This window comes from Triplophysa rosa, linkage group LG15 (genome assembly GCF_024868665.1).
Source record: "Triplophysa rosa linkage group LG15, Trosa_1v2, whole genome shotgun sequence".
Lineage (NCBI taxonomy): Eukaryota > Metazoa > Chordata > Actinopteri > Cypriniformes > Nemacheilidae > Triplophysa > Triplophysa rosa.
In genome coordinates, this window is record NC_079904.1 from 18,066,691 (window position 1) to 18,076,282 (window position 9,592).

General features: G+C 41.2%; 1 pseudogene; it reads right to left on the reverse strand.

The window, feature by feature from the left end:
* Window positions 1-483: 483 nt before the first annotated feature.
* On the reverse strand, window positions 484-1,846 carry LOC130565481 (putative nuclease HARBI1; annotated as a pseudogene).
* Between the last annotated feature and the right edge of the window lie 7,746 nt (window positions 1,847-9,592).

Sequence of the window (9,592 nt, forward strand, 5' to 3'; positions counted from 1 at the left end):
CCTGGAGAGACAGATAGAGCTGGCAGACATAAAAATCACACTCAAGAAGAGAAAGCTCCAAGAAATGGAGCTGGATCTTGAGATTAAACGCCGGACACTCAGGAAACTGGACCTGGAAATCCAGAAACTACAAAGAGAAGTGAGTATTTCAGTGCACACAGTAACCATAACTGCAATACAGTGTTTTAATATTTGTTGCTTTTGCTCTCTCTATTCCAGGATCCAAGCAACCCAGACAAATGAGGACTGCCAAATAAAAAAAATTCAACTAGAAAACATTGTGGTGTCCTCCCTTTTTCATGAATGTGAAGAAGAATTTAAAAGAGAACCACCAATGCTAAACAAAATGCACACACAGCAAAAAGTGACATTTAAGATCTTTTATTAACTAAAGATAGGCTAAATCCAAAAATTAAGTGAAAAAACTTGCAATATATTGCCCCCTGACAAGTCTGCCATTAATGTTGTCTGGGAAGATGGGAGCATTTTCCCAGTCAACATCAACAGCCACTCGGGGGGGTTCTCTCCTTTCTTAGGCCTGCAATGTTATGCAGTACTGCACATGCAGCAATAACATCACAGGCCCTCTCCGGGGAAACCCTCAGGTGGTGCAGGCACTGAAACCAAAGGTTTCAGAAGGCCGAAGGTCATCTCGATTCGAGCCCTTGTTTTGTTGTGTGCATGGTTGTAGGCCTGCTGTGGTGGGGTTTGGGGGTCCGCAAGGGGAGTCAAGAGGAATGACTCGCAGGCGTATCCTTTGTCTCCCAGCAGCACACCAGAGAATTCGCCTGATAATACAAGATATCATTTAGAAAACAACAAGGCAGAGTTAAACACTCATGATGTCCAAGGTGCGTACAGTACAAATAAAATGTGTGGCTTACCTTGTGAAAGTCTCTCGTAAATTGGACTAGCCTGAAAGACTCTGGAGTCATGCACTGAGCCAGGCCACTTTGCCTCTAAATTGTTGACAAGGCAGTCAGCATCACAGATCATCTGAAATGTTAAGTTGTAACCTATTCATTAAGGTCATTAAATGCACAGAATTAATTTATGTAGGTCATAATAACCACAAATCACTCTTACCTGAACATTGATGCTGTGGAAGGATTTCCTGTTCACGTAATCTCCCTCGTGTTCTCCTGAGGGGCTTTTGATCCTTATGTGTGTGCAATCCACTGCACCAATGATGTTAGGGAAAGCTGTAACAAAAAATAGTGAGTATCCAACTGTGACTGATCAAATTAGAAACTAATGGTTGCACATTGAAATTGAGGTTACCTGCAATCTTGTATAACTCCTCCTTGATGTAGAGGGGTCTTCTGTGGCCAGGGAAGGTGATAAATATGTTGCTGAATGACTTCAGCGCCAGACAAACGCGTCTTATTGTGCAGCAAATGGTTCCTTTATTGAGGTTCTCTGCATCCCCAACAGAATAAAGGAAGCTCCCACTTGCAAACCATCTCAATGTAACACAGACCATCTGTGGTACAGTGAGAGCATGGCTTCGTGCCGTCTGGTGCTGTATTTTTGGACCCAGCAGCCTACATAAATATCTTAGTCCATCACCTGAGAATCTGTATCTCTCAATGAGATAGTCATCTCCAAAGACCAATGGGTCTGACCTGTCCTGGTAGACTCTTTCATGCCTAAATGCTCGTCTGAGGATTAGGGCTTCCTCATCCAGTACATCCTCCAAAAAAGGGCAAGCCATTATGAATAGGGAACAGGTGAATGGGAGTTGGACCTATATATACTATATTGCCCTCATCACAGATTTCATAGAAAACACCTTTGCAACTTCATCAGCTGTGTTTTGTAATCTCAATTACTGCAATAAAACACATATTTATGAAACCTCTGATGGCAATTTGACAAGCGGTCTTCATTAGCATAGCAATATAACACTTGGCCTGAGTAATAATACTACCACTTGAATCAATATAAAAAGACTGTTGCAATTACAAACAGCCAACAGATTTAAATGAAATGAGAAATGACTATATATGTAATATTTTAATACAGGATAATTAAAATGATGCAACATACTTAGAAAGACCATGGACATGGATTGACGGTGGAAATACAGGTGAATCACTAGGATTCATTTTAGCCTGGCTGTTAGCCTGGTCTGGAGAAGGCTAGCTGCAGAGAATAAATCACCATAGTAACTTGGCCGGGTTAAGTTTGAGCTGCTTTCATGCAACCGACTTGAGGCTAAATTCAGCCAGGATAACCAACATATCCCGGCTTAATCCCTTATCTTGGTTTTGTGCAATACCCCTCAGTGTCTTGTCTCTGTTCCCGCCATCTCGTTTCCTTGTTATCCTTCCCTGAGTGTTTCATTACCTACACCTGCCCTGTGTCGTTATCCCTCGTTTGTCTTGCCTATATATACCCTCTTGTTTGTTTGTCCTGCGCTTGTGGATTGTACTGTGTACCTCGTATGTTGTGTCGTCTTGCTGTGAGTACTTCGCCTTGCCCTTGTTTTCCCCTATTATGTTTTTGGTCGTGGTTTTCTAGTTTTTGTTTTAGTTGTTCCTGTCTTTTCATTTTGCCCCCACGTGGGAAGTCTTTTTGTTTTTTACAGATTTCTTAGTTTTGTTTTTTTCCCCCATCGAGGGTATTTGTTTCTGTTTTTGTTATAATAAAGTCCTGTGTTTAACCCCTTCACTGCCTGCCTGCGCTTGGGTTCTCTTCTCTCCACGCTCAGCCGTGACATAAACCTGATATGACTGTACCTTTGGTTTGTTAAATTGTGCTTAAATTGCTTTCACCTTTCTTAAAGTCACTTCAGGTAGCCTACTGCCCATGCACACAGGCTGGCAAGCGCCTTACACGAGCTCGCCCGAGAGAATCGTCAGTCTTTATCGATTGCCGATTGGATCTTTTTACTGGAAGGCGGGACTTTCTTTGCTAGAGTGGCCATATTGAGTGTGAGTGAGTCAACACTCAAGATGAGATAAAGCAGGTGTTAGTGACATTTTTAATATTTCAGGGAAACACAGAATGTGCAGAGTACTTCAACCTAAGCACTCAAAAACAGTTTCACTGACTTATAGCCCTTACCTCAACTGGGCCATGTTCTACTTTGATTACATATTCTGCTACAAAAAAAGATAATTTTGCTTACTGGACTTTGACAGAACAAAGCTCCCTGTCATGGGCTACTTGGGGGGTTGATGTTTTCGTGTGTACAAGGGCATAGTTTATTACAACATAGGGACTTTCAACACACTACAACCCACCGCAGACCTTGAGTGTTGGATGTAAAGATGGTTCAAAGAGTGAGAAAGACTGCTTCACAGTCTACTCTCACCTACACACAGGTGTGAAAACACAGACATACACACAAACACATACATGCCTGCAAACATGCCAGTCTTGTACACAAATGGTTGTTTCAGAAACAGGTGGGAAATTCACAGATTCTTGAACCAACCTCTTAGGCTGCAGTTTCAGCCAAAGTCAAATGAAGTTAATTAAGGTTATGTAAAATGACCAGGCATTTGATTTGGACATTTCTATACCATATGCGTATCAATACAAAGAAAATCCTAAAATAAATAATATTGAGATTATAATATCTCTAATATCGAGAGTTAAAACAGTGCCAGCAGAACCTCAGGTTTGAGAGAAGTGCAGGTGTCATATTGTTTGAAGGCGGTTTGTTGTTACACTCACAAAACTTGTCTGTCAAAAAAGGTGTTTTGTTTAGTTTTTCTGTCTTCCAGTAAAATATTTGAATATGTGTACTACTCATTCTTAAAAAAAGAGGCAACATATTTTAATGTGCTGGACTGTGAGGCTGATTGACGTAATATACTTTTTAATATTTAAAAATAATAATGTGATCATTTTAATGAAAATATGTGATGCAGACAGAGAAAGAGGGAGAGGTAGAGCGAGGGACTATAGTTTGACTGGTTCAGCAGAGAGGAAAAGATGTGAAAAAATGGAACCTGAAACTCACCTTAAGTCTCACAGGTGAGATGCACAACACACACGCACACACACACACACACACGCGCACACACACACACACACACACACACGCACACACGCGTAATGTGTTTATACTGTACAAACTGTATATTCTATCCCCTATCCCTATCCCTAAACCTGAAGATCATAGAACACTTTTTGCATTTTTAGATTTGTAAAAAATATTGTTCTGTACAATTTATTAGCTTTTTTGCCCCTGGGGACCTCAATTTTGGTCCCCACGGTGACACAAGTCCCCATGTGTTGGTGTGTATTCAGGTTTAGGTCCCCACCGGGATATACAAACATGAACACACACACACACACGCACACGCACGCACACACGCACGCACACACACACACATTCAGTTTGTGTAAACAGAGATGAATGATAAACTAAAGGCACACATTCCTTAGATCGCACCACAGATACACAGGCACATGCACGACTGCTCATTCATTCACATTGCTGCAGTTACAATAGGTAAACTTTTGGAATATAAACGTATGAAACCGTTAGTTCCAGTCCTTGATTCTGATTGGTCAATAGCTGCTATTATGCACAATCATTTACAATATAACACAGCTATGATCACTGCACTCTTTGTGTACCACTGTGCAGCACCCATAGCAACCTAAACATTCTGTTGCTGTTTACAGTCGGTCAAGGATTTTTTTTTCCAGCAGAAGGAAGACTTTTAGTGATTTTACTTCATGAAAGTTGCATTGATTCATATTTTTTGGCTTTGATATCTGTATTGTGTTTATGTATATAGCTGTATTGTGTGGTAACTGTTCTATTAAAGCAATAAGATCATTGTTATGAGGTAGTAGAGTTTAAGTTTTATTGTGGCCTTAATATAACAATTAGACAAAAAAGTTACGTTAGGATTAAGAAAACAACCTATGGGACATCAAAGTGGCAGTAGTTGAAAAAACATGTGAAGTTAATGGATGTCTGCACACACACAGATACAGTACGTAGATATACTGTCTTAGGCCGTGTTCAGACTTGATTTCATTTTTGAAGCTGCTAGCGTCTGTTTTACATTATAATCCTATGGAGTAAACCGTGTTTTCAAAAAACGTCCTGAGCTCTTTTTTAAACGCCAGCGCCGACGTCTTTTTCTGCAGCTCAGAGCGTCTTTTGAGGTTGAAAAAAGTTCAACTTTTCTTAAAAAAAAACGCCCTACGTCAAGCTCCCTTTTCACAGCTAACCAATGACAGAGACCTGTTTTTTTTCCATAACAACATGCAAGGAACATGATTGGTCGAGAAGGCTCAAGCTCGAAAAAATAAAATGGCGGCCGAAACGCCCGGTGGAGCATAGTTTTGTATAAATGTAAGTTTAATTTTCACTTTCAACAACCTCTGATTGCATTTCTAGCGAGAAATTAGTATTGTAGAAAAATATGTGATTAGTTATTGCAAAGACGCTCTCTGTTTATAATTCAAATAGACTGCCTTCGTGCACAGACGCTGCCTCCGAAGTCATGGCGTTCATCTGCTATTTGTAACCAAACACCTTTGTTAACTTTTTCTGTCAATTCTGTCAGTCAATTCTGAACACGGCCTCAGGGTGGAAGAAAAGGCCACTGTTATATTGTTGTCCTGCTGATGTAAAAGTCAAAAGCACACATATGGGTCTATGATAAATCAACTTAAGTTGTCATCCAGATTCCACAGATATTGTCAAATGGAAAACATACACAACCATTTATAAACTCCTTGAAAACTAAAAGCATCTAAAAAGAGATATGACACAACTAGGCTAGATAAGGAGAACACACGCCTCTTTCAAACAACAATAAAACATTTAGATTTAAAAAAATGACCTTTATTTAGACTCAGAATTTAATGTTAAAGTTTAAATCATTCAAACATGCATTAATATATGTTTGGTTTATCTGTAAATACTGGCAGCTACACACAACTTATAGCACACACTTATGCACAGAAATTTTTCCGGCATATTTTCAGCCCCTCACCCGTCATTTTAACCCTACGGCTCATCATCACATACAGATTTATGAGAACAGAGTCATGCAAAACAAGAGGCACTCCAGCCATTCAATTCAAAATGGCAGAACATTGGCAAAAGCTCTGAGGTAAATGTACAACACCAGAGAGACGCTGTTTACAGAGAGATAGTACTGTGAAAAGCTTGTTACCCATTACACTGCGATAAATGCCTTTGATGCTTTACTGTATTGACCATTATGTTACAAATATAACTAAAAGGTCCTGAGCATCACCAGACAGAATGAGAACAAAGTCCTGCAGATCTAACTGTTAGTGCATGGCACTGAAACATTAGGGTCATTATCAAGGGTTCAAATTCTATGGAATAAACATACTGATAAAGTTTAATTGCAATGTAAATTAAAGCATCTGTCAAACACATAACGTAAATGCAAGGAATTCAGCATAATATATTTGAGCTGGGAGTATTGCGTCAATGTATGCAGAGACAGAACCCAAATGCAGAGAGCACTTTGACTCAAAAGACTTTAACAAAGAAAAATCCATGAGGTGGAAAACAGCAACAAAACTCAGGACTTAACTGAAAGTTCGAACCCAATCGCTTCAAAACAAACTTCTTGGCCTGGTAACAGGACTGCATATAGTGATCACATCAAAATACAACCTACCAGCACTAGACAATAAGCACAAGGGCATTATAAAGGGTGACAGAACATGGGATAATTGCAATGGGCAGGTGAGGGGCATGAAACATTGGCGGGAAGCTTGATGCGAAAACGAGGGGATGGGTCAAGACCGGTGACAGGAGGCACATGGCATAACGCAACAAAACAATGGCCATGTGCTTCCACACGAAACACAACAAGCACAAAAGACATGGTACTGTCACGACCCTGTCCACAAGACTAGAAATCTTTCAAGGAGGACAGGATCATGACAGTATTGCACTTTATGATAAAAGCATTATTCATTTATTCAAAATATTGACTATTTTTAACATATAAAATAAACATAGTGGTCGGAACCGAAAGCCTCGGGTGCAGTGCTCTGACATGTGGTTGCGCATCCGGCGACCCCGGTTCGATACCCATCTCATGGTCCTTTCCCAATCCCACCCGCTTCTCTCTCCCACTTTGCTTCCTGTCCTTTCTCTCACTGAACTGTACAAATAAAGGCAAAAATAACTAAAAAATATAGTCGAATTGTGGAAGAATAAAACTGTTCTTGCATCTGTAAAACTTTTGTGTGAGTTCAATGGAGAGGCTCAGAGATGACGTATTTTTGTATGCAAAACCCGGAAGCGAGTTAGCATTTTAGGACTTGCGGTTCCATCGCTCCAAAGTCTATGTGTTTTTTTAATGGGTTTTTGGTAAATCGCCCGAAATAAGGTCTGTGGTAAACACAACCTTTTCACGTTTTATTCTATGACATAAAACACACCAATTATAACCCGCTTGTGATTTTTTAAAGCCTTATTGTGTCTTCAAAACGGCAGTTGCTAACAAGTTGCTAAAAGCGACTACTTCCTTTGGCGGGGATGTTAGACGTCATCGCGCATATAAAGCTCACAAATAATGCAACATGGGCACAAATCTCTTAAAACGTAGATGCGGATTCATTCACGCAGTAATTACTTACCAGGGAACACATTTTTAATAAAGTTTGAAAGAGTTCGGGGGCTTGGTGGCAGGGGCGTAGCAAGCTTTTCAAAAGTGCGGGGGATGGCTGTGGTTTGTTTGTTAACAATAAAAATGATGAATACAATGACAGAAGGGTACAAAAGGTATAACATACAAGATATAAAAAGCTTCCCATTTAAATGAGTGATACTAGAAAAGTATAAAAACACACTCGGTGGTAAGCTTGATAGTGACATAGGTCTGACAGGACTGTGACTGAGACTGCTAAATTTTGCTTACTTGCGCCTTGAAAAGGGGGGATAAATAAAAAAAGCCCACACAAAGCTTTTTCTCTGGTGGTATAAATAATGTAACAATTTACTGTTTTTAAACATTAAAATAATATACACTTTTCTTTCATAGTTCTTCAACAGGTATGCAAACAATCACATAATTTCTCGCTTTTTTCTCCTCAACAGGTACAATCAAACAAACCAGGTAAGTATCCACAAAAGTATTCATCTAATCAACAAACAATGCTCAAAATATCAAAATCAATTGCACTGGCAATAAACCCATAAATACACTGCTTAACAATGACAATTTGTCCCTCCTCCTCGTCAATTCCCTGCCTTCTTCATCACAGTTACTTTATACATTGCATGCCACATACATAACCGAATTTAGATAGCTGCTGAACAATGTCCCAATTAGCAATTAGCATTAGTCTAAAAAAACGAAATATAATACAGAAAACACTCGACATGTCAACAAAACATAAACATAACATCTTCCCAAACACATATCAAGCTTATTTAAAAACCTCGAAAGCATAAACACTCATTCAAAGTACCTGGAAAAGGGAGATGTAAATAAAGATAACCATAAGTTCCCGCCTCCTCAGCACGAGCTGACCGATAAATCTAACACACCAAGAGAGGCGGGACTTAAGGCAGAATAGCCAATCATCAGCCGGTTACACTCAAAGCCGGTGTCATGTTTGAGAGGGAGGGGAGAGGAGGCAGCCGCAGCGAGCGCAGACACAGAGCGGCCAGAGAAATGGAGGAGCGATTGCTGTAAGGCGTTTGTGCAAAACTGCGGAAAAAGTGCAGAAAAAGTGCGGATGTTGAACCCACGGGTGCGATGCCCCTGCTTGGTGGTGGAGAAGTTGATATCTAGCGACCTTAAGTGTAGTCTGTTTATAGCATCGTGTTAGCTTTTTACTTCTGTCAATTGTATTTCAGTTTCAAAGGTAACCAATGTGGTCTACGGGGAAAATGCATAGGCTTTCGTTCGAGGGAACCAGCGTGGCGCTTACTTCCGGGTAGACTACAAAAATCTAGATTCCCTTTCTGTCGGTCTCTCGACGTTGTGTCGAACCGACAGATGGGGTTCGTCCTTGAGAACCAATCACTTCCGACTTCTTAGAAAAGGCCAATGAAAATTGGCGAATGAAATTTGCATGCCGGACTTCGCCCCCAGATATCCGGGTATAAAAGGGAGACGGCGTGCCTCATTCATTCACCTTTTGTTCTTCGGAGCCTTCGCTCATGATCAACAGACTTCGCTACAAGACTGCCGGCTCTACGACGTGGTGCAGCGGACTGTCCCTTCCTGCAGCGACTTCCCCTGGGCGTCTCGGCGGTTCCAGAAGTGTTCGAGTTTTTTTCTCTAAAAGAGCAAATTTCTCCAGCGTGGCATGTCCCGCTGTTCTCGTGGGTGCAACACACTCATCGAGGAGGGGGACGGACACGATGTCTGCTTCCAGTACGCTGGGGCAGATGTTGTGGATACGTCCTGCCCGCACTGCGGGGGGCTGACGATTCAGACGTTGCGTCATGGGTGGCTGTGTTCCCACGGGACTCAGCCACCACCTCGTCTGCTTCCCGTTCCGTGACGGCAGGACTACGGCCCTGCCGCCCGCTATGGCGAGCAGCGAGGGTGATATGAGGATTACTGTGAGCGCTAATCCGTCAGCCACTGGCTCGCGGACCGTTCGCACCTCG